The 23,716-nt window shown below is 38.0% G+C and overlaps 3 long non-coding RNA genes across 7 annotated transcripts in view; 2 read left to right on the top strand and 1 right to left on the bottom strand.

Annotated features, from left to right (window-relative positions):
* Window positions 1-23,716, bottom strand: part of LOC140694471 (uncharacterized) — a 473,386-nt gene that overhangs the window by 19,905 nt on the left and 429,765 nt on the right. For 3 of the 4 annotated variants that reach the window (XR_012070106.1, XR_012070109.1, XR_012070107.1), the window contains 3 exons: window positions 18,750-19,004; window positions 18,026-18,131; window positions 6,473-6,699 (listed from right to left, as the gene is read on the bottom strand). This is a non-coding gene — a long non-coding RNA (uncharacterized lncRNA). Of the gene's footprint in view, window positions 1-6,472; window positions 6,700-18,025; window positions 18,132-18,749; window positions 19,005-23,716 lie in introns of those variants that run through there. The other variant, XR_012070108.1, reaches the window with a different exon arrangement.
* The window catches only part of LOC140694472 (uncharacterized), a 167,859-nt gene that overhangs the window by 136,414 nt on the left and 7,729 nt on the right, over window positions 1-23,716 (top strand). The window contains exon 1 of one of the 2 annotated variants that reach the window (XR_012070110.1): window positions 17,538-17,850. The exons of the other annotated variant lie outside the window; for it this stretch is intronic. This is a non-coding gene — a long non-coding RNA (uncharacterized lncRNA). Of the gene's footprint in view, window positions 1-17,537; window positions 17,851-23,716 lie in introns of those variants that run through there. 2 annotated transcript variants of the gene reach the window in all.
* On the top strand, window positions 6,707-16,849 carry LOC140694475 (uncharacterized). The gene is made up of 3 exons (XR_012070115.1): window positions 6,707-6,872; window positions 14,420-14,564; window positions 16,726-16,849. It is a non-coding gene; the product is annotated as an uncharacterized lncRNA (long non-coding RNA).

Below are 23,716 nucleotides of genomic sequence, written 5' to 3'. Positions count from 1 at the left end.
AATATAATTTCATTTGCATGGGGACTAATCAGCTTTCTTTTAGTCTCATCATCCTCTGTGACAAAGAATTACTCTTTTTGAGCTCCAAAACCAGAGTCAAAGATCCTCAAACATTAATCTTTTTCTCTTTTGACTCTGTTCTCAAAAATCACAGGTACAGTGAGATTTTCAAGTGTTGCAAGTCACATAAATAGGCTGTTTCTGGTAACAAAACGTGTAGTTCTGAGTTAACATGTGAGGGAGAGGTGCCCTGTACCTACTCTTTACCTGCTAGTGTGTGACCTTGATTGTAATTTAAGGATCTTTGAAAGACCTTCTTGCTGATTCAACTTGGGAAAAATTACGCTCCAGAAAACATGTTGGCAGATTTCCTCATTGTTTTAAAGCATTTCTTCTCAGAATACTAAATGTGAGGGAAGAATTAAAACAGCCACACAAGGCAATTTTTGTAGTCCTGATAACAAATGGCTTTTACTAGATCAGTAGAAACAAAACTTCAAACCAAGTTCCATAAGCACTGACAGAGTGAATTCATTACAGAGCTTGATCAATGTTACTAATACATGACCAACCTTATAATTAAATGATTGCTACGTATCTCATCTCCCTAAAAATCTCCCCAGCTTTCCTGTCCTGTTCTATTCTCTTCTTTGCTTCCTGTCCCTCACTTTCTGTTTCCCTACCTCCACTCCTGCCCCCATTTTAGGAAACAGATACTAATTATTGGAAAGGAATCCAATTTCTTCAGAAATGCCTAGGCTTTTGTCTTTGAGACCAGAATCTCTGTTACTGGTCAATACTGTATTACTAGAAACCTGAAGCTGTGTTACTTTAGCTATGACTCTGAAATGTTTTTCCAAATCATATGAGTCTTCTGAAAATCTGGGGGACCAGAGGAATGTTACCTGTACTTAGCCCGTATCAGTAAGCGTCATCTGCACTACTGTGTGGATTCAAACTTTTCTGTAATTTCTCTTCTCCTAAGATAGGAATCTCCTCAAAGCTGGTTTCTCACGGCAGATTTTGTTTCTTAACACATTAGCAACTTCGAAGGAGAGATGAAGCTCTCCCCAAAAGTTTGATGGTGGAGTGTGTTTAACAGTTACACTAGTGAAATCATCCTTGTGTGTTCATTAAGGGTTCACATCTGACCTCTAGCCACTTTCCTGCTGTAGGTCCTTGTGCAAGTTTATTTAAACTTTGAGTCTTAGTTTCTTCTTCTGAAAAATGGAGATTATAGTAACATTCCACACGGCTGAGGTAAGGAATAAATACTATGGTGCTAGTTCAGTGAATGCTAAAAATATTTCCTATGATTATTGCTTTTATCATTTCCATCATCAATTCTATAAACTACCTGATGAGGACTCCTTAAAGTCTTCCAAGATCCAAGTCCATTGAAGCGCAGCTAAGATGTCAGAGGTTTGCTTTCCCAGGCAAGAGACTGTGAAGTGGAAATTTGAATGGAGGAAGTTTACTGGGGAGTGATTTCGGTAACAACACCTCTGAGACAGTGAAAAAAAGCTCAAATGAACAAAGGGAGGATGTGAACTGAGATGCAGGTGCCTTTTGCTTCCATTGAACCCCTGGGGATCTCTGGAGCTGAGATGGCCCTTCACAGTTGACTCCAACTGAGAGAAGTGAAATTGGTGATTTTTCATTGAGCAGTCACTGCATGGGGGCTACTCTAGGGCTGAGGGAATGAAAACTTGGGTGAGAGAGCTTCCTTCAATTAAGAGAAAATCCTGGGAAGGCATTTAGCTTTGGGTGTGGTCAGTAGCCAACACTCCCAGCATCTGGGAGTGACTTCTTGGTCCCAAAGAAGAGGGATCAGGTAGCGCATCCCAGAATCCATCATAGCTGTCCCACCAAGTGTACCAAACGGGTAAGGATGCTGTAACCACTCACCGCTTAACTTCGCATGGAAGGAAAAGAGAACAATCGTGATTTTTATCCCTGACTATTTTAGCTGTTCAGCAGGAGGCTGGTAAAATCAGTCATTTCATAAGAGGGCGACTCTAACATTCCTATTTCAGTAAAGCTACGATACTGGAATTGCAGCTGAGTAAGTGACCTAGGATTTCGGGTAATCTTCTCTCCATCTATACAAGAATTGGGAGTCAGCTCCTGCCAGGTAGGCAGCAGTCTGACCCTGAGAGATTTAATAAAGAGGATTGTATCTTCATTGGAACAAATCAATGGGATCTAGTCCCACAGTCAGTTCTTCTTCTCTTTAAGAAGAAAAGCATTCCTGACCTTGACAACGTTAGTCAGCCAGGAAGGGTTGTCTAGGGAGATGCTTACATGGGAAAGGAGGCTCAGGTATGAGTGGATGGGAGACAGAGTGAGGGTGTGAAACACCTGAGTTAGATTTATCAAAAAGGTAAACCTCATCACACTCTTTTCTGAAGTTAAAAAGTAAAACATTTTGATGAAAATATATTTAATATTTATCGACAGGTGCAAGATGGCCCCCCGTTTCCTCTACATCCCACTCTTAATGGCTTGTGTCATCTCCCTGTGAGTGTGGGTGGGATCTTTGTGACTGCTTCTAACCCACAGAATATGGAAAAGTGACGAGATCTCACCCCTGTGATCACATTGTGCAAGGCTGTAACTTCTGTCTTACTAGTGGACTCTCTAGCTGTCTCTCAACTGCTCAGTCTGATGAGACAAACTGTCATATTGTGAGATGCTCTGTGAAGAAGTACACATGAGGGTAGCCTCTGGTTGCTGGCCCATAAAGAATTTAGGCCCTCAGTCCAACAGTCCTGATTTGACCTGAATTCTGACAGCAACCACATGGTCTTGGAAGAAACCCCTCCCCGAGTAGTCCTTTCAGATGAGGCCCTAGTCCTAGCTGATGCCTTGATTGCAGTCTTGCTGCAAACTGAAAACAGAGGACTCGGTTAAGCCATCCCTGAACTCCTGACCCATAGAAAACATGAGGTAATAAATGTAGGTTGCTCTAAGCCACTAAGTTTGTGCTATTTTTTTAATGTCAAAATTCCACTTGTTTGTTGCTGATATATAAAAAACAGACTCACTTTTGTATATTAATCTGTTTCCTGCAAACTTCCTGTAATTTCTGATTAGTTCAAGAAAATTGTTTGTTCTTTTGAATTTTCTACATAGATAATCTTATCATTTGTGAACAAAGAATTGTATTTCTTCCTCCCCAAACGGTATATGCATTTCATTTCCTTTTCTTGTCATGTTGCAATAATTAGGACTTGATGTCGAAGAGATGTGGTGAAAGTGAACATGCTTGTTTTTTTTCCTGATCTCAGTGGAAAAGCCTGAGTTTCTCACTATTAAATGATGCTAGCTGCAGGTTTTTTTTTTGGGTAGATAATCTTTCAAGTTGAGGAAGTTCCATTTCTATTCCTAATTGCTGCGATTTTTTATCATGAATGAGTGTTGAATTTTGTCAAATGCTTTCTCTGCATCTGTTGATATGATCATGAGATTTTTCTTCTTTAGCCTATTGATGTGGTTGGTGTACATTAATTGATTTTTTAAAATACAGAGCTAGCTTTGCATACCTGGGATAACTCCCACTTTAGTCAAGATGTAATTCTTTTTATACACTGTTAGAATTGATTTGCTTATATTTTGCAGAGGATTTTTACATGTATGTTCATGGGAGATATTAGTCTATAATTCTCTTTTCTTATAATGTTTTTTGTCTGTGTTTTTTATTAGAGTAATGCTGGCCTCATGGAATGAATTAGGAAGTATACCTTCTGCTTCTATCCTCCAAAAGAGATAGACAGAAAATTAGTATAATTTCTTCCCTAAAGCACAGTGACATTCACCAGTGAACCTACCTGGGCCTGGTGCTTTCTAGTTTTTTTGGACTTTTTAATTATTTTTTTTAACATTTTTTATTGATTTATAATCATTTTACAATGTTGTGTCAAATTTCAGTGTTCAGCACAATTTTTCAGTCATTCATGGACATATACACACTCATTGTCGCATTTTTTTCTCTGTGATTTATCATAACATTTTGTGTATATTCCCCTGTGCTATACAGTGTAATCTTGTTTATCTATTCTACAATTTTGAAATCCCTGTCTATCCCTTCCCACCCTCTACCCCCCTGGTAACCACAAGTCTGTATTCTCTGTCCATGAGTCTTTAGATTCCACATATGAGCGATCTCATATGGTATTTTTCTTTCTCTTTCTGGCTTACTTCTCTTAGAATGACATTCTCTAGGATCATCCATGTTGCTGCAAATGGCATTATGTTGTTGGTTTTTATGGCTGAGTAGTATTCCATTGTATAAATATACCACTTCTTCTTTATCCAGTCACCTGTTGATGGACATTTAGGTTGTTTCCATGTTTTGGCTATTGTAAATAGTGCTGCTATGAACATTGGGGTGCAGGTGTCATCCTGAAGTAGATTTCCTTCTGGATACAAGCCCAGCAGTGGGATTCCTGGGTCATATGGTAAGTCTATTCCTAGTCTTTTGAGGAATCTCCACACTGTTTTCCATAGTGGCTGCACCAAACTGCAATCCCACCAGCAGTGTAGGAGGGTTCCCCTTTCTCCACAGCCTCTCCAGCATTTGTCATTTGTGGATTTTTGAATGACGGCCATTCTGACTGGTGTGAGGTGATACCTCATTGTAGTTTTGATTTGCATTTCTCTGATAATTAGTGATATTGAGCATTTTTTCATGTGCTTTTTGATCATTTGTATGTCTTCCTTGGAGAATTGCTTGTTTAGGTCTTCTGCCCATTTTTGGATTTGGACTTTTTAATTATTGATTCAATTTCTTTAGTAGATATAGTCCTGTTCAGATTTTTTGTAACTTCTTGTGACTTTTGTCAGATGGTGTTTCTCAAGGAATTGGTCCACTTCATAAAGATTTTCAAATTTGTTGGCACAGAAATGTTCATCATATTTCTTTATTACCCTTTTGATTACCACAGGATCTGTAGAGATGCCCCTTTCTTCATTTCTGATATGAGTAATTTGGTCCTCCTCCTTCTTTCTTTTTCTTCGTCTGACGAGAGGCTAATCGGTTTTATTAAACTTTTCAAAGAACCAGCTTTTAGTTTCTTTGATTTTTTTTTCACTTCCTGTTTTAAATTTAACTGATTCCTGCTGTAATTTTTATTAGGTCTCTTCTTTCTTTGGATTTTCGTTTTCTAGTTTTCTAACATGAGCACCTAGGTTATTGATTTTAGAACTTCCTTTCCAATATATGCATCCAAGTCTATACATTTCTCTCTAAGCATTTTGCTTTTGCTACATGTTCCAAAATTTAATAAGTAGTATTTTCATTTTGTTCAAAATATTTTACAATTTCTTCTGAGATTTCTTGTTTGACTACTGTGTTATTCAGAAGTGTTTTTTGAGTACGTGGGGATTTTCCAGCTATCTTTCCTGTTCTTGATTTCTAGCTTAATTCCACTGTAGTCTAAAAGGAGACACTACAGAATTTATATTCTTATAAAAATTTTAAAGCATGTTTTATGGCCTAGAATGTGGTCTCTCTTGGTGGTCTGTACATTATGAGTTTGAGAAGAATGTATTCTGCTGTTGTTGGACAATTGTTGATAGATGTCAACTATATCCAGGAATTGATGGTATTGTTGAGTTCAGCTATGTTCTTAGAGATTTTCTGCCTGTTGAATCTGTCTATTTCTGATAAAGGGATATGACATCTCCAACTATGACAGTGCAATTGTCTGTTTTTCTCCTTGCAGTTCTATCAGTTTTTGCTTTGTGAATTTTGGAGCTCTATTTTTAGGCATATACACAATAGGGACCGTATTACGTTTTCTTAGAGAACTTATCCCTTCACTACTATGGAATATTCCTCTTTATCCTTGACCTTTGTTTTTGTTTTTAAGTCCACTCTGCTTGAAATTAATATATAGTCCTACTTTCGATTAGTGTTAGCACAGTATATATTTTTCCATCTTCTATTTTTATCTTATATATATATATCTTTTTTATTTTGAGTAGGTTTCCTACACATAATCTATGGTTGGGTCTTGTTTTTTGATCAACTTGACAATCTGTTTTTAAATCTGTGTATTTAGACCATTGGAGTTTTAAAAGGTTACTGATACAATTGGATTAATATCTACCAAACTTGTTAGTACCTTTTATTAATTACCCTTGTTCTTTGTTCCTGTTTTTTATCTTCCACTCCTTTGTTTTTGCTTTTGTGGTTTCAACTGGCATTTTATATATATATATATATGTATATAAAAATATGTACATACGTGGAGAGAGGGCGAGAATATTTTAGTAAGCCTGTGCCTCTTGATTGTGAAGATCACAAATGCTTCTCTCTCTCTCCCTTTCCCCAGTTAGGACAGGCTGGCTAGAGTGGTGTAGAGTTTAGTATTTCCCTTTCCCCAAGTGTAAGTCTACAGTGGGCCACCCCCCCCAACAAAAAACCTTCATATGAAGGCATTCTTACCAGGGAAATAGAAAATTATAAAAAGAACTTAAAATATTTAATGTACCAAATGGGTAAACTTCATAAGTATGAACTTCAGGTGAGGATTTTATTGCCACTGTAATTCTTTAATATTTCTTTAGAGTTAGGGACTGTGATGCAAACTTCTGAAGACAATGAAGATAAGGGCCTCTCTTCTCTTTTTAGGAGAGTCCTTCCAGTGATTCAACTCCTCTTCTGTCTGTCTCTGTGTCCATGTGTTTCTGGGACTGTGTGTACAGAAAGAAAAAGAGACAGACAGGTCTTAATTTGGAAAAAAATTCAGAAGTCTATACCTGAGATCCTTTGTGATTGATGAGTTTGAGGCCCAGACAAATGGCTGCTATGACAGAAGTTAAGCTGAGGAAAGCGGAGTCCCTCTGAAAACACTGAGGGGACCACGGTGAGTGGCTGTCCTGATATGAGTCTTTGTTCTTCACTTTGAGGAGGACTGGGAATAGAGGTTACTGAGTGCTAAAGGACTTAAAAACTTTCAGAGCAGGGAAAAAGTAAAGAAATCCTGGCACCGAATGCTTTATAGTAGTGGGGATGGATGAAGAGAAGTTTGGGATTAGAGAAAGTAACTTCAATTTTTAATTTTAAATGCATGTGAAAGAGCAAATTTATAGTTATTTGTTAGTTACATTGTTTTTCAAATGTAAAAGAAATCTTTCTAGCACTATAGCAACCCCTTTGAGGAAAATAATTATATTCTTTGTCATGATGATGACATTCCATTAAAACAAGATACTCATCCATGAAACATCTGGAAAATGTTAGTTAATATGTGAATGAACGAAAATGAGGTAGTAACAGATGTAAGTACTGTAGAAGTCAAAGTGTTGAGCTGTAAGGAATTAGTGATAATTAGGGCTCCCTTCAGGGAGATGTGAGATTTCTTGAAGAGTCAATGGCTTGGGAGCAAAGTCCAGATCAGCAGGTTATATGAGTAAGGTACAAGGATGGAAATGAGTATGATGGGCTAGTGGAATAGTGACTTTTTTTAAAGGCACAGTTTCATAGTGTACATTTAATAACAAGTATATGTTGGCAGGGGTATTCTGAGTTTCCTTAAACATGGAAAAGCAAACAAAACCACAACAAACACAACTACTAAATTGTGAGTCTGAGTGTGTCCAGTTACATCACTGAGGACAGGCTGTAGGTCACTCACTCTCCAGTGACCAGCAAACTGTCTTTTCTATAGATGCTGTTCAGAAAAAATGAAATACAGGAAGAACTGATCCTTGCTTAGTACTTAGCACTGTAAGTGATCACAAGCTATGTGTCAAGTAATTAGAGTAATCAAGATGCAGTCACTGACTTTAGTTAAACTTTACAGCACTGAGTGAGGAGGAATAAATTTATATGAAATAAAAGTGGAGAAAATTTAAGGCCAGTCTGAATTGCATATTGATCAGATGATAGTAAAATGTATGTGTATGCACACATCAGTAATTAACTAGTATAAATCATTTCACAAGTCTTCTCTCTCAAATACATAGTCACACAAAAAAATAATAGGGAAAAGCTGCCCAAACATCTTAGTAGTTTCAGTCATGACACTAGACATCTGGAAACTTCTGAAAAGCTGCAGGCGTAGCATTGCATGGCCATGCTAAACGTAATGAAGACTGAACATTTTACTTAATTTTGACTTCAAATTAGAACCACAAGTTTAAATCTTGGAAATAGAGGGTCAAGCAGAGCGAGGATACTTACTGTATATCCTCTCAAGAAAATCCTTTAAAAAAGAAATTTAGAGCTTTGTTCTAAGAGAACTGAGTTGTCCACTCATCAGCCATTTGTGGAGTGTCTGTTGTGTGCTAAGTGTAGGAAACCAGTAGAAAACGTGAAATTCTTATTCTCACAACAGAGTCTAATGGAGGAGCAGAGGGGGAAAAACAAGTAAGTATGCAGTTGTAAATTGTGTTTAGTACTAAGAGGGAGAAAAAGAAAGATGTGTGTATGCAGGGGGCAGGAAGATGCTTGCTTAGAATCAGGCGGGAATACCCTCTAGAAATACAACCTTTAGCAAGATACTTAATGGTTAAGAACTTGGCAAATAAAAGACCAGGGGACTAGTAGGAGAAAGTGGAGAAGACAGTATTCCATATAGAGGGAACAACATGTGAGAAGGTCCTGTTATGGAAAGAATGTGGCATATGCATCACTTAACAGCAGCTGATAGGTCTGGAGGGATGTAGGCAAAAAAAAAAAAAAAGAGAGAGAAAATGAAGTGGAGAGAGAGGAGGGCTACAGAGCCTTGATCCAGGGAATAGATTTTTATGTATATGTAATAGAAGATAAAATACTTCAGTCAAAGGAGAGACATTCATTCATTCAGCAAATATTTATTGAAAGCCTTGATGTACACCTGTACAGGTTCTAGGTCCTTGGCATACACTGGTGAGATAAAACACACACACATTCTAGTTCTATGTTGGACATGAGCTTCTATCCTAGTTTGTGGATGTGGGGGTAGAAACACAACCAACAGCAGGCATAGTAAATAATTAAATTTTATGATGTATTAGAAAGGATGAATTCTAGCAATAAAATAATTTCAGTCACGTAAGGAATGTCAGGAATACAGGGGCAAGGAGATGTGGAAATAACGTACAATTTTAAATAAATCCGTTAGGGCAGGCTTTGTTGATAAGATTATGATTTTAGAAGATTACTTCCCTTCAGATATCTGAATTTTTTTTAAGGCTGTGACACTGAACTAATAGAAACACATTTTGCTGTCCTTGACACGATACAAACTGTCTTTGTATCAAGATTTTGCATTAGTGTGGTTGTCTGTAACTGTGACCATTACTTGACAGTCAGCATCCCGTTGGATTTGGCATCACCGAGTTTCACTGACTGAGCCAGTGTTATGCTTACACGTTTGTGTTGGGTTCTTACCACACTGCTTGAATATACGATTTTGAAATATATGCTTTCATAGGCTTTGTAAAAAGCTTTGGTTTTATACTCAGTGAGTTACCTGAGTAAACAGACAACTAGATCTCAAAAAACTGGCTAATTCAGGGAAACAGCAGCAGAAAGGAAGTCAATTGTTTGGACATTTCAGTATCTTCTATTACGCTAGACTGGCTGTGTAGTCATGAATTCAAGCCTGATTAAGAAACAGCAAGACTGCTCTTAAGAAACTTTAAGCTAGAAAATCGTTTCCTAAATTTGGATCAATTCCTATCTTGAAGACAGTGTCTGGTTAAGAACTTAATTTTCCATATCATTTGGTTCCTCCTTCCCAATTTCACGTGCTTATTATGATTTTTAAGATACGGAAGGGGTCTACAGATCTATTCTAATTATTGTGTTGTCATGGTATTAGAGGTATTTAAAGTGAAATTCTGCCTAACAGGATTTATCAATTTAAGCCTAGCTTAAATTTTAAGTCAGTAAGTGGCACACTTTGTTGAATGAGTGAATATATGAATTAACAACAATCAGTCACTGAATTCCATTCTTGGGTAAATTCAGGGTTTGGTGGTCAGGAATCAGAGATAAGACAAAATCCTTCTCTTTAATGTGACTGACTCCAAAAAAGTAGTAGAAATTCTTTTCTTCTGGAGATGATTTTCAACTAATTGTGTGAAATCCAACTCATTCCAAAATTAAAAAAAAAAAAGATCAACAAAAGAAAAAAGAGAAAATGTGCATGGTTGAAGTAGGGAGGAAGGAAGCAAGATGAACACAAGGGCCAGTGCTCTTGGCTTGACAAGTTTTACTCTACACAAGCATGTTAAACTAAGAGAGTGACTGTGGACTGAAATCCAGTCTACGCTCCACTGATGGAGTGCTATGCTTTGGCTCACTTTGCTTCCCTTGCAAGAATGGGTGCCTTTTTCTTATTTTCAAAAAGTTCAGAGTGGGTTAGTGGTGACCATGACCAGCTCTTACATCTGATAATACTGATGGCTAATATTTATAGCCTTTACTTGGGTCAGGCATTGTGCTTTGCACATAATATTTCATTTATTTTATCTGAACAACCCATTGAGGGAAACACTTATTATTCCCATTTTATAGATGAGAAAACTGTGGCTTATAGAGAATGTAACTTACCTAAGCGTAAGATACAGAAATATGCACACAAACATAAGCACACGTACACCTACACACGCTAATTTGAATTTGATGATCATTTGCAGCCAAAGAGCATTTAGGCAACATCTATAGACTAGCAGAGGATTCAAATGGCCAGGAATCTTGTGTTTAGAACTCAGTAAGACTGAGAAGGGATAAACTGCTGTTATGGGATTCTTGGTTACACTGCTCTATTAATTTAATAGCAGACTCTGACTTTATTACTGTAAATAACATATTCATTAAAATGTTTAAACACTCATGAATGAAGAGAAGAGGCATTAGAAATGCACTCTGTTAGTATAACTAACAAAGCAGTGAAATCATCTCTCTGCATTAGGGAATTCTGGGGAGGTGATCGGCATGCTCGCTCCCCGACTCCTTCAGTCAGCTTTGTGTTTGACATTCGAGCCTGCTGTACATACCACAGAGGATAACTAAAGAGAGTGATTTATTTGGGAGAGAAAAATCAGCAGCCTCTCTGTGGAATCGAGTGATTAAGAAGTAATGTAAGCCTTCACAAAGAAAAAGTTTGTTCCGGATTGGTTTGGGCTAACCCACTACCGGGAGATATTGAGAAGTCCTTCATTCCTGTTGCATGAGAAGGACAACTGCCTTCTGAGCAGGGAGCTGAGAATGCAGATGTTTTATGAATATCAAGTAAGGCCTGATGGGCTGTGCAGATAATTTTGTTTGGGAGTCTGAGTTCCCAGGCTGAAGATCCTCTGCTCTAGTGAAGGATAGCTCCTGGGATTCTAACATTAGAATTTTGGGCACTTATGCTGGTAAGTTAAAACAGACAATAGGGGGTGATTTTAAGAACTAAAACATTATTTTAAGCTAGTTTTTAGTTGCCCTTGGAGATATTCGAACAGGAGCCATGATGTTCATATGGCTGTAGGTGCACAGTGCGTTACATGTGGCAGAGAACATTGAGGTCATTGTGATGATGCGGCCATAAGGACACAGGTGATAACAGTGGTAATGAGAGGAGATGTCAGATGGGAGAGCAATCACATCTCATACTGATAGGGCTTGACTGATAGGGCATAAGAGGCGGTGGAGGAAAAAGAGTTGGTCTTTTTCGGCTGCATGCATTCACTTATTTAAGAAGTAGGTATTTAGCGCCTATTAAGTCTCAGGCACAGGGCAATGCTGAGGATACAATGGTGACAACATAAGACCCTTGTCCACATGATGAGGGTAATCTAGGTAGAGGTACCCAGAGTGCCCAGGACTAAGAGTCTAAGATGGAGACATTTGACTGAGTCATGCAAGTAAAGGAAGGCCTGCTGCTCTAAGTAATAACTGAGCTGAGGTCTTAAACATGAGACAGGCTTAACTGAGTAAACACGGGGAAGAAGACTGTGTTAGGCTGGGAGAGGCCCCTGTATCAGGAGAGAGGATGACTTGGATGAGGAACCGAGAGGCCAGTGGAGGCTCCTGGCAGCATTAATACTCGGCAACTTAACACATCTTCCTGCTTTCCTGAAGTGAGATGGGGTAACCGCTTTGTAAGTCAAAGCAGCACAAGATGACATTAAAAATGCTTTGGGAGAAAGCGAGGTGAAAAGGCAGCTTTGTTGCAGGGATCAAGTTAAGTCATTACATCCATGGTGAAAACTTCCAAATGGATTAGCATTCCTCTGAGTAGAGGTTCAACTGAGAGTGTGACCCCTAGAAAATCCTTCCAATCTGAGAAAAGTAGCTCAGAAAAAAGGAATCACAGGTGTTCTTCCAGCTAAATGAAAGCGGGATTTCAATTAGATTAAAAGTGTGTGTGAGAGAGAAAGAGGGAGGAAGGGGAAGAGGAGGTGGAGGAAGGGGAAGAGGAGGTGGAGGAAGGGGAAGAGGAGGCAGAGGTAGGAGAGAGAGAGAAACTTTGAAAAACCTAACAGGTTTATGGAGAAAGGTATGGAATTTATTGGAATCAAAGAGAAAGTTTTAAGAGCGCTGGACTACCAAAGACATCACGAGTCCGAGCAAGGACAAGAACAGCACCAGCAACAGGAACAACACAAACGCAGACAGCCTGTTACGGTCGGTCCTCACTTTGACGGGAAGGAGCAGGCTGGCAAAGCAGCTCAGCGGCCACGGCGAGCTTACACTCTGAGTCCTTCAGGTGTGAAACTGAATGGAAAATAGAGTTCCCAGAGGCAGGGTCAGGGACGACGGGGAACTACAGCCTGGACAGCTTCTCCCAAATAACAACGCTTGTGCTTAAGCAAGGATCGTTTCTACCATCGGGGTAAACGCCCCCACGGGAGCTGACCAGATTTCAGAATTGCCGTGAAGCAGTCATTTTTGTAGAGCTCACATTCTCCCACCTTCTGAATGGGGTTACTTACTGTGATTTACTATCCCAGCCCTTGCATTTTGGGTCAGATAACTTATGCAGGACCAAACACCATGAGAGACTATTGGACAAGAGTGAAAGATACTGATGTTTGAGCTGAATGCAGTGATCATATGGGACTCTTGAGCTGCCTTCTCTGGGGAAGAAGGATATAGGAAAGAGAGTGAACTGGGTATCTGATGATTAAAGGAGTGGACTGCAGTAGCTGTCAGTCCATCTGTCATGTGTTTCCAGTTCTCCTGGTCACATGGTGTGATTATATTTTCTCACTTCATTAATTTAGGCCTGACCTTGTGTGTGATGTGCATTGGTTCATGAAATGAGAGTGATTTCACATTACTCTTCCTTTGAAGCAACCAGCACAGTTTCCAATGGTTGTTGATCCTTCAAAAAGGATTATGTGAAGCCACAGCTAGTGCACAATGGACATGTAACAGGGAGCAGAAAGAAACCATTTTTCAAAAATAATTTAAGCCTGAGAGAAGACTGGTGGGCTGTTTATTACTGCAGGATTTGCTAGATTATCCTGACTGATACAGGGCTACACTATGTAGAACTTTGTAATCAATATTAATTTCTTTTATCTTAAGAGAAATGGAAAACTATTCAAGAATTTCTGATAGGGTAATTACTATTATCACTGTCATATTGTTAGCCAGCTCATCCTCAATGAAGTCAAGTTTTTGCATCACCACTATACCTGATGCTCTGGACAGTTTGTGTATAAGCTCACTGAATAAGTCCCAGGCAACAGAAAAGATATCTACAAAATTTATTTGATATAGTTCCCCCTGATGATTGAACTCTTTCTCTGCAGTGTGTGCTCTCAGAAGACTATTCATATTGGATGTGAGTACCCTCACACAGTGCCTATTATGGGAAGTTCATTTATATACTTATCCCCTAGCCCTCCAATTTTCTATTGTCTTTTTCAAATGCCTAACCTTACAGTCATACCGTAAATCACTATCTGTGGACAATCAGCATTACATTTACATTGGCATTGGGGTGACCACTGCGTTTAAGCACAGTCAACCCCAGATTTCCACCTCTGAGGGACCTCTCATCAAACCAAGTACCAGACTGGTCATGGCTCTGTCAGGAAAGGGTGAACCACTCTCCAGGCGGAAAGCAATAAAGTGAAAGAAATGATCAGAAAGTTACGGAAAGAGCTGGAGTAACAAATGAGAGAAGAATATTGTTGACCAAAGACCAGGAAGCTGTGACTGCCCTAGAGGGGAAACCACGAGGGGACACTTTAGAAAAATTACTAGCAGTGATGCTCCTCGGAAACATGCTACTGCTGCTGAGCAGGAATAGGGCTCTGTCCTCCTGCTGAATTTCCTGACACTTCCACTGACACAGCTGGAGCCTGTTCTGTGCCTTTGTACACAATTTCCCCGCTGACACTGCAGCTGCCATTTTAATTGCCCCAAGAATTTGAATAAAATAGCTCCTCCTTCCTTTTCTATCACCTTTTAATCTCTTTTCAGTGCATCTCATTAGAAGAATTCAACAAAAATCCCGATGGTTACTGGAATCTGGTTTGCAGTTTGTAGGTATTTAGCCCTGGTGGTGCAAAAGCATGCAGATGGAGAATGGGGAACTGCAAGCCAGCGGGCACTCCTGGGCACGAAGGTACTGTGATCCCATTTCAGCTTAATGGAGATCGCCACTCTCAGTGTTCCTCCTGCTTCATTGACTGTTTCTCCTTAGTTCTCTTCGTTGGTTTCTTCTCATCGTCCTGACCTCCAAATACTGTAGTGCCCGAGGCTCAGACCTGAGAGCTCTTTCTTGTGTATTTGCAGGGGTATCCTCTCCAGTCTCATGATGTGATGTGTAGACATTTTCAGTTCCAAACACTCTGCCAAACTCCAAACTTCTACATCTAATCAGCTCCATGAACATTTCTCATGATGGACTGATTAGTACTTAAAACTTAGCATATACTGAAACAGATCTGTTGATTCCTCCTCTCCCCCCCACTACCTCCAGAACTGAGCAGCAATAATAACTTAATGACTGGTGGTGTCATCTCCCAGTTGTTGAGGCCATGTATCTGGTCGTTATTTCCAGGCCCTCTATTTCCCTAACACTGTATGTGTCATACAGCAGCACACCCTGTCTGCTCCATCTTCAGGGCAGATTTAAGTGTCTGCCCCTCTAACTTCTCTACTGTGACTGCTTTAGTCAAAAGCATCTTTTTTTCCTGGACTATTTCAGCAGATGCATAACTGGCTTTCTTCCTTCACCTTTATTATGTCCTACAGAGTCTTTGCCACACAGCAGCCGGAATAACTTTCCAAAAATTTGAAGAAGTTAAGCAACTCTTCTGACTAAATTCCTTTAAAGGATTCCTGTCTCACTCAAAATAAGTTCTTAAGATTGTAATGTTGCCTAGAAAGCCCTGCATCTTCTGTCCCTCTGCCAGCATTCTCTGATTTAATGTCTTACCAGTAACTCTGACTCATGATACTCCAGCACACTACTTTCTTGCTGGTCTTCAGCATAATAAGCATTTTCAGTGCTTTTTCATGTGTTACTCCCTTCCCTGGGAATGCTCTTCCCCCCAGGTATCTCCTTTCTCTAGGTATCTCCTCAAAACCACCTTATTAAAGACGCTTTTCCTGACAATTGCATCAAAAAAGCTTTTCTACATTTGTTCTGTTTCCTCCCCTGAGCTACTTCTTTTTTAAAGCACTCCTCTCCTTTGTCTGTATAATTCTTTGTTTATTTAACCCTGTATATTTATGGCTTGTCTCCTGCCACTAAAACGTTTAGCTTCATGAGAGCAGGCACTCTGTTTTACTCACTGACATTTCCCAGTGACTAGTGTCTGACCCTGAGTAGGTGCTCACCACAAACCTGCTGAATGAATGGATGGATGAATGCAGTATGAAAAAATGGGTTGGAGAGATTCCAGAGCGGTTACAACTTAGGATGGGAAGTTACTGATGCATGACAGAAGCTTGGACTGGGGTGGTGGCTGCAATGATAGGGGAGGGAGGGCAGCTCCTGCTTTCAACGGACAGCATTTGGTGATCAATTAAATGTAGGTGGCGAGGAAGAGTTCAGTGTTAAGGATGCCACCTAGATTTCTTGTTTATGCAACTAGATTAGTGATGATCTATTCTCTGAAAGAAGGAACAGGAGAGAAACTGATTCTAAGGGAAAAAATATTATGAATTCAGTTTTGAATGTTTAACTATGTGCATCCAGACCCAACCTTTATGTGAGGAACAATTACCTGAATAATTCAGGTCTCTAGATTAATCTCAAAACACTTAAAATGAAGAAACTATTTATGCTGCTGATTTCTAGGGTTCTTGATGAAAATACACATAATTACTAGAGATATCGTTCCTGTGGGGGGGGGGTAAGGAAGATGATACTTCTTGTCACCTCTAAGTCTGCTGCAAGAAAGTATCTAAAACAGGGGGAGGGTATAGCTCAGTGGTAGTGCGCGTGCTTAGCATGCATGAAGTCCTGGGTTCTAGTCCAGTACAGTACCACCATTAAATAAAGAAACCTAATTATCTCCCCACAAAACAAAAAAGAACTTGAAAAATGAGCAAGTGTCTAAAACAAGTCAGTCACACTGCAGTGTGAAATTGAATTCATGAAGCATTATTATGAAGTCAACCTCATTTCTGACTGTAATACAAGTCTCCACCCCTGTCCCCACTCAAAGAGACTTCAAGCAAGAAAAAGCAGGTAGGCAAGATCACTGCAGGAATAGTAGCCTGTTATGCATATCATACTGATCAACTGATAATCTAGACCTTTTTTTTAAACACAGGATAAATCCTGGGTTCATCTTGATAATGTCAGAGAGTTGAATAACTGAAGCATTTTTAGCCTCGTTTCCTTTTGCCACATAAATGGATCCTTAGCCCCAAGAAATTCAAGCCAGAATAAGCAGGTAGGTAAAATCATTATAGGAATAAAGACCTATCTATCCATGAGATTATATCAATCTGCAGGGTAATTTGAACCCACTTTTTAAAACATGGGATAAACCTTAGGTTTATTTTCATCATCTCAGCTATATAAATGGCTGGTTGCCTGGGAGATATATTATGGCTCCTTCTGTAGGCATGTCAAGAAAAGAAATTTCTTAGCAATACAAATCTGAGAAGGATGAGGACTGAGACAGTAAACCTTTTATGATAAATCTACCTTTGCAATGTCTTTCTGAAATGAGAAGTTGCATCCCAAAAGAGGTGTTTATGCTGGATATGAAAACTACCACTCTGATTAAAATAGCAGAGAAGAGAAAACTGAATTTTTAAAAATTATATCCCCCCCCAAAAGTGTTCACATGACAGAAAAGCAGAGTTCTTTTTCTCCACTTTAAGTCAAAGTATTTATGTTGCAACTATCTGTTTGACAAGTTTGAGAATGCTGCTATGAGAAATCCTGAACATGAATATACTGTTTGCTGCAATTGAGAGCCTCTTAGTTTATTACCTGGTGGAAAATGTGTTCAATAATTCAGGCGTCCTGCTAGGAAATTCTCACATATGGTCCTCCTGGGCATGTGTTCTGGGTTGAAGTGTACATCCCAAAAAGATGTGTTAAAATTCTTACTCCCACTGTCTCAGAACGTGAGCCTATTTGGAAACGGGGTTGTCGCAGATGTAGTTAATATGCTGTCATACGGGTATGTGGTGGCCCTTTCACCCAAGTGACTGGTGCTCTTAAAGGAGGAGAGGCACAAAGAGAAGACACAGGGAGAAGATGGCCATAGATGATGGGGCAATAATGGAGCGATGTATCTACGTGCCAAGGAACGTCAAGGATTTCTACCAACATCAAAACCTAGGAGAAAAGCATGGAACAGCTTCCACCCTAGACCCTTCAGAGAGAATACAGCCCTGCTGATACCCTGGTCTTGACTTCTAGCCTCCAGAACTGTGAGATAGTAAGTTTCTGTTGTTTTAAGCTTTCCCAGTTAGTGGTTCTTTGTTACGGCCACCTTAGGAAACTAATCAGAGTGGCTGATTGTGCACAGGGCAAGTAAGATATAAAGCTGTTTAGAGATGAGACATTAGGTGAGAGGTGTCATGAGAAAAGTTACAGGACAGCTGGTCACTCACTATTGTCGAGTGAGATGAGTTCTGCCCCCGAGGCCAATCACTGCAGAACAGGTGCATTTTGCTCTGTGGGCTGCTGAATGCAAACCGGCTTCAGTCATCAGTCACCCTCAAATGTACAGTAATGGAAGCAAAAGACATGTTATTTACTCAAAAAATGTTCTTTAAATTGAAAAATGTATCTCCATTTCCTCTGCTACCCTCTTCTTCAAATTCTAGCCATCTTACTCATCCTGAACTTTGGACTTTGTCTCCTCAACTCAGTGAGACCGCCATGCTTTGCTTGGTACAACCTGCTCATGCCTTTGTCAAGAAATTGTCTTCAGGTAGCAAGCACAGGCCATCTGAGTTCTCCGTTGGTTTTGTTCTTGCGGGGATCACAGTTCTGCTCTACCTGATGTCCAAACGCCTGCAACCTGTCATTTTGTATATTTTATTCAGTGTTCTAGTTATTTTATGGTGACAGGTCAAATCCCCATTAGTTATTCCTTTGTTTCCAGAAGTAGAATTCTGCAAGCTACTTATTTATATAAAATGTATCTAATCTTTTTTCAAACTTTCTTAAAATACAAACTTTATATTCCTTTGCAATCTCCAAATTATCAGAGCTTTTATGCTCAGTGGCTCTTTTTTTTTCATCTTTATCCTTTTTTGTTTCATTTTTATTTTTAATGTCAGGCTCAGATTAAAAACAACAGATTCTTTATAAATGTTTGGGGGTTCTTACCTGTTCGTCCAATGAGTCTTTTGAGTGTAATGGCTGCAATTCCCTGATGGTATCAAAGTGAAATCTGGAAGTAGGACCATTCCTGACACTCACTGTAATTAAGGAGGGCGCTATTCTGTGACGAGATCAGGGCCAGCAGTTCTAGTTCTTCCAAGGCAGCTTTTCTCTGTCTCTTTAGGGAACATTCCTCATGGTTTGGCCTGAGGATACACAGTCTGCTGCCAACTCAAAATTTCAGAAGAGGTGGGAGCGAGCCTGTAAAATAGTAATTCAGTTATTCCTCTTGATTTCTACCCAATCACCAGTCCTACTTGGCAAACTCTGAGTTTAGAAACTCATTTTCTATCGCCAGAATGAATGGCTCCCAAGTCCAGTGAAAAGTTCTCATTTGTTAAAAGGCCCTGATTCCTCCACTGTCTCCTTTGTGTCTTCTAGGAATCTTTTGTCTGCTTAAGTCCCCTCACTCATTCTGAATTCTACTGTAGATTGACTATTATTTTTTCTTACTTTTCATTCTATAAGAATTTAACAAGGATAGACATAAAGAGATATTCTCAGTCTACTCTCTTTTGTTTATGCCTAGGTGGTTTTTTTGAGCCCTTTTTGCAACTTAAAAATTCCTTGTCTCCCCTTGAATACAATGTATATAAAAAATGTCTTATTAGAGAATAAATCTAAAATACAATGTATATGACAGTATTTAGAATTATAAACAACTGATTAATTATTTGGGCACAATGCTCCAGTTAGCCCATTTTTTTAAAGGAAGGAAAAAAACAGATTAAAAAGAAACATGATCCTCTCAGGAGCTTTGTAGAGTTCAATAAGAAACTGTCATGTATATTCTGTTTCATTAGTATTTATCAAATTTGTTAGGCTTTGGATGGGTGAATTTGGGTGGTGGTTTGTACAACTGCGCAGAGCTCACAAATGGTACAGCCTGGTTTTTAATCAATGTCATTCAACACAATAACTCTGGATATTCACTTGTGAGTGACTGACTGCTATAATGAAAATTGTGGAAAGGCTCCACTCCCTTCTGCTTCTTGATGGTCTCCTGAACCTAACTGTGTCATTTTTGGCAACATTCTTCTATGGATCTGGCATAGATAACTCTCCCTATAAAAATGAGAAGGGGGGAGTCCCCTTTGTTTACAAGTTAAGGTAGCTTAGCCTCTAAGGAAAAGAGCTCACTATTTAAATGAGCAGAATGAGTAAGAAGAGTACCTTGTACTCAGTTCCCTTTTGCTTGAGTGGGAAACAGGTAGGGAAAAGTTTCCAGCCTTCACTTAAATTTTTTTCTAGTTAACTGTCATGATTTCTAGTTATCAAAAAGCACTAAACAGATTTTATATGCTCTGTAATTTTATGAGCCATCATGTAACACCAAAAATCATCATTATAAGAGAAGCAAGTTGTCTTTGATTCTTTATCCACAACCCAACACCAGAATTCAGTTTCATGTAGAATGTTTTAAAACTCAGTGAACCTTTCGACCAGAATTCCTGTTGGAAGTGATGGTTTCTGATGACTTGTGAACTCCTTATTTTCAAGCTTGCATGCTTTTGCTGATTTTAAATTAAATGCCAGAAATACTGTTGTAAGCTATATCTACACCATCTTGGAGATTCTTGCCCATCTTTACATGTTAAAATTGTCTACTCCCATGCATATGGCTTTTGGAAATTTTCAAGCTTAGACGGTTACAGAGAGGATAATTATTAATAAGCAAACATCCTCCCAAGTTTCATGTTCTTCCCCCAACAGTATTTATTTTTACCTTTCCACATCTGAAGAATTTCAAATTAAAATAGTATGTTTCTTAAAATAAAATGTATTGGTAGGGAAACAAATGATTTATAGTCTTTATGTCTCAAAAAAATGAATTATAAGGTACTACCCAAAAAGAATGAGCTCAATTGGCAGTACTCTCCTCTGCCAATATTAGCAATGTTTATCCAAAAATCTCCCCATGCTATGTTGAAGTATACATTCCCTTGTTACTAAGTATATGAATCTGTATAAACACACACATAAAAATTAAACGTTTCATGAAACAGACTTACTTTTATGTGCTGCATCCTATTTTTGTCTATAACATTTAAAAAAATGATGCCATTTGTGATTCATTGCATTACCTATGACCAGCATCTCAGGAACCTTTATAATAACAAACTGCCACTGTGTCAGCAATGGCTAGAAAATCCTCACCCCTTATTTTGGCCACTAGATTGTGAATATGGGGCTTGGTCTGTTCCAGTAAGATCTTCCCAGAAAGGGGTTTTGAACCTTTATATTTTAAAATCTGAAATAGTACGTATTTATAGAATTGTATTAAATGAAGAATTTAATGAGTTGTCATGATAATACCTGTGTGAAGGATGATACTACCATAATTATACCACCAAGGATAAGAAGTGGTAACACCGAGATGATTTCTTAGAAGCCATTCCTGCACGGTCAGTACCCCCTCCATTCTCTCCAAAGTGCTGTCCTGCTTTTATCCTTTTCTTGCTTTATTTTTATTTGTTGCTACTTAAGTATCTAAGTACTATAATTAGATTTTACCTTTGAAAATATTGATATATATTCTTTCATGTTTTCTTTTGCTCATTATTTTTATAAGATCCATCTTTGATCTTGCATGTAGCTACAGCGCATTCATTATTCTTACTGTGTCATGTTCTATGACCACAGTTTACTCTTCTATTAATAATTACATGACATTTGTACTGTTTCTAGTTTGGGGCTGTTACAATTAATAGCATTATGGATGTTATTCTACATGACTCTTGGTGTATATGTGTCACAGGCCTGAAGTGTATACACCTAGCAGTGAAATTGCTTGCTCATAAGGTTTATGTTCAATACTAGCAGAAAACTACCATATTCCAAAGCAGTAGTTTCAACTTACATGCTCACCTGGAATGCATGAAAGTTCCAGTTGGCCTACATTCTTACCAGCACTTAGTATTAGCAGAGTTTTTATTTTTAGTTGAATTGTTCACTGTGTGTATTAATCTCATTTTGGATTTATTTCTTTTCCCTGATAACTTATGTGTCTGAGCATCTTTTCTTATATTTTAAAGCCATTTGGAAATCCTACTTTATCAAATTTCTGTTCAAGTCCTTTAACCTTATAAAATTGGGTTTGTTTTTTTGTAATTGATTTGAAAGCACACTGTATATTCTTTGGAAATAAACTGTTTTTAGTTATATATGTTTCAATACCTTATCCCATCTGTGGACTGACTTTTTACTACTGATAGAATAATTGGTTTAAAAGCAAGTAAGTTTCTCTTTCCCTTTATGTTCAATATTTTTTGTATCCTTTCCATCACAATATACCTCTTTTTGATCACAACCCTCTCCATCCTTTTTAGAGGTAACCACTGGCTGTTGTGGAATTTATATCCCTGCTTTTTTTTTTTTTTAAGTATATATTTAAAATCTACACCTACATAATACATAAATCTATTTTTGTACCCCTACATAATTTTTAAAACTTGTACATTATATAAAATGTCATAGCTTTTTAATGTATTGCTTCTTTTGATCAATATTTTATACATATTGTTCCTATATTTCCATTGATCAAGAGTATTCAATTACACGTACATAATCTTTTTTTTTTCATAATCTTATTTTTAGATAAATAGGTCTGTTTATGCGATCTCTATAATTTGTTCTGTTGGCTTGTTGTTCTATTTTTGCATCAATGTCACACTGTTTTACTTATTTTAGCTTAAAATAATGTGTTCTTACCTGGTAACACGTTCTCTCACTTCAGTACTGTCCTGACTATTTGTGGGCCTTTGCATTTTCATATAAACTTTAGCATCAGTTTGGCAATTTCCATACAAAGCGTGGTCATATTATGATTGAAATTGCTTTGATTCTACTAATCAATTTGGGGAAATTGTCATCTTTAATTTATTTAGTCTTTTATTTATTTTTTAACTATTTTTTATTTTTTTTTATTTTATTTAACAGTGGGGAGAGGGTGGCGGTAATTAGTTTTTTTTTTTTTTTAATTTTTAGAGGAGGTACTGGGGATTGAACCCAGAACCTCATGCATGTTAAGCAGGTGCTCTACCACTTAAGCTATGACTGCCCCCTTAGTCTTTTAATTCATGAATATTGTACATTACTTCATGTAGTCTCATCTTGTAAAATTACTTTTAGTAATGTTTTGTTTTTGTGATGCTGCCTTGCTTTAGATTTTTCTCCCTAGGAATTTGATATTATCTGTGATATTTTAATTGTATCATAGATCAATTTAATTTACCTAATTATTTATAACTACTATATGGAAACAAAATGGATATATGCATATTGACCTTATATTCAGTAAGTTTGCTAAATTTATTGCTTCCAATGTTTTCTCTAGATTTTTTGGCTTTGTTTGGTTTTATTTTTCTATGTACATGTTCATGTCATCTATACCGGTGGATGTTTTAGGTCTTTCTTTCCAACCTTATGCCTTGTATTTTGTTTTCTTCTTTCTTGTATCACTGCTGTAGCTAAAATTAATGCTGAAATGTGGACAGCAAACACCCTGTCTGTTACTGATCTCTGGAGGAAGGTAGTATTTTACCATTAAATGTGTTGTCTGCCACAGTTGTTTGTAAGTATCTTTATCAGGCTCACATTGGGAAGTTCACTTTTATTCCTAGATATAACTCATATTGACCGAAAGTAGTTCACATATTTAAAAAAACCCATTCTTACATGCTTTATCTTTTGACTATGTATCATTAAGTCCATTAATGCCATAAGACTATATAGTATTAACTAAGTTAAGTTAATGAATGGACCATTAAGTCCATGCCATGCAATTTCTTACTTATGCTTACATCTGACATATTAGTTTGTGATATTTATTTATCCTCCCTGTTCTTTGTTTTCTTTTTATTTCTAGTTTAATTTGGATTCATAGCATGTTTCTAGTGGTTACTACAGTAATC

This window comes from Vicugna pacos, unplaced genomic scaffold (assembly GCF_048564905.1).
Source record: "Vicugna pacos unplaced genomic scaffold, VicPac4 scaffold_21, whole genome shotgun sequence".
In the NCBI taxonomy this organism is placed as follows: Eukaryota; Metazoa; Chordata; class Mammalia; order Artiodactyla; family Camelidae; genus Vicugna; species Vicugna pacos.
Note: the sequence above shows the minus strand (reverse complement) of the source record. Positions and strands in the feature narration are given on the sequence as shown.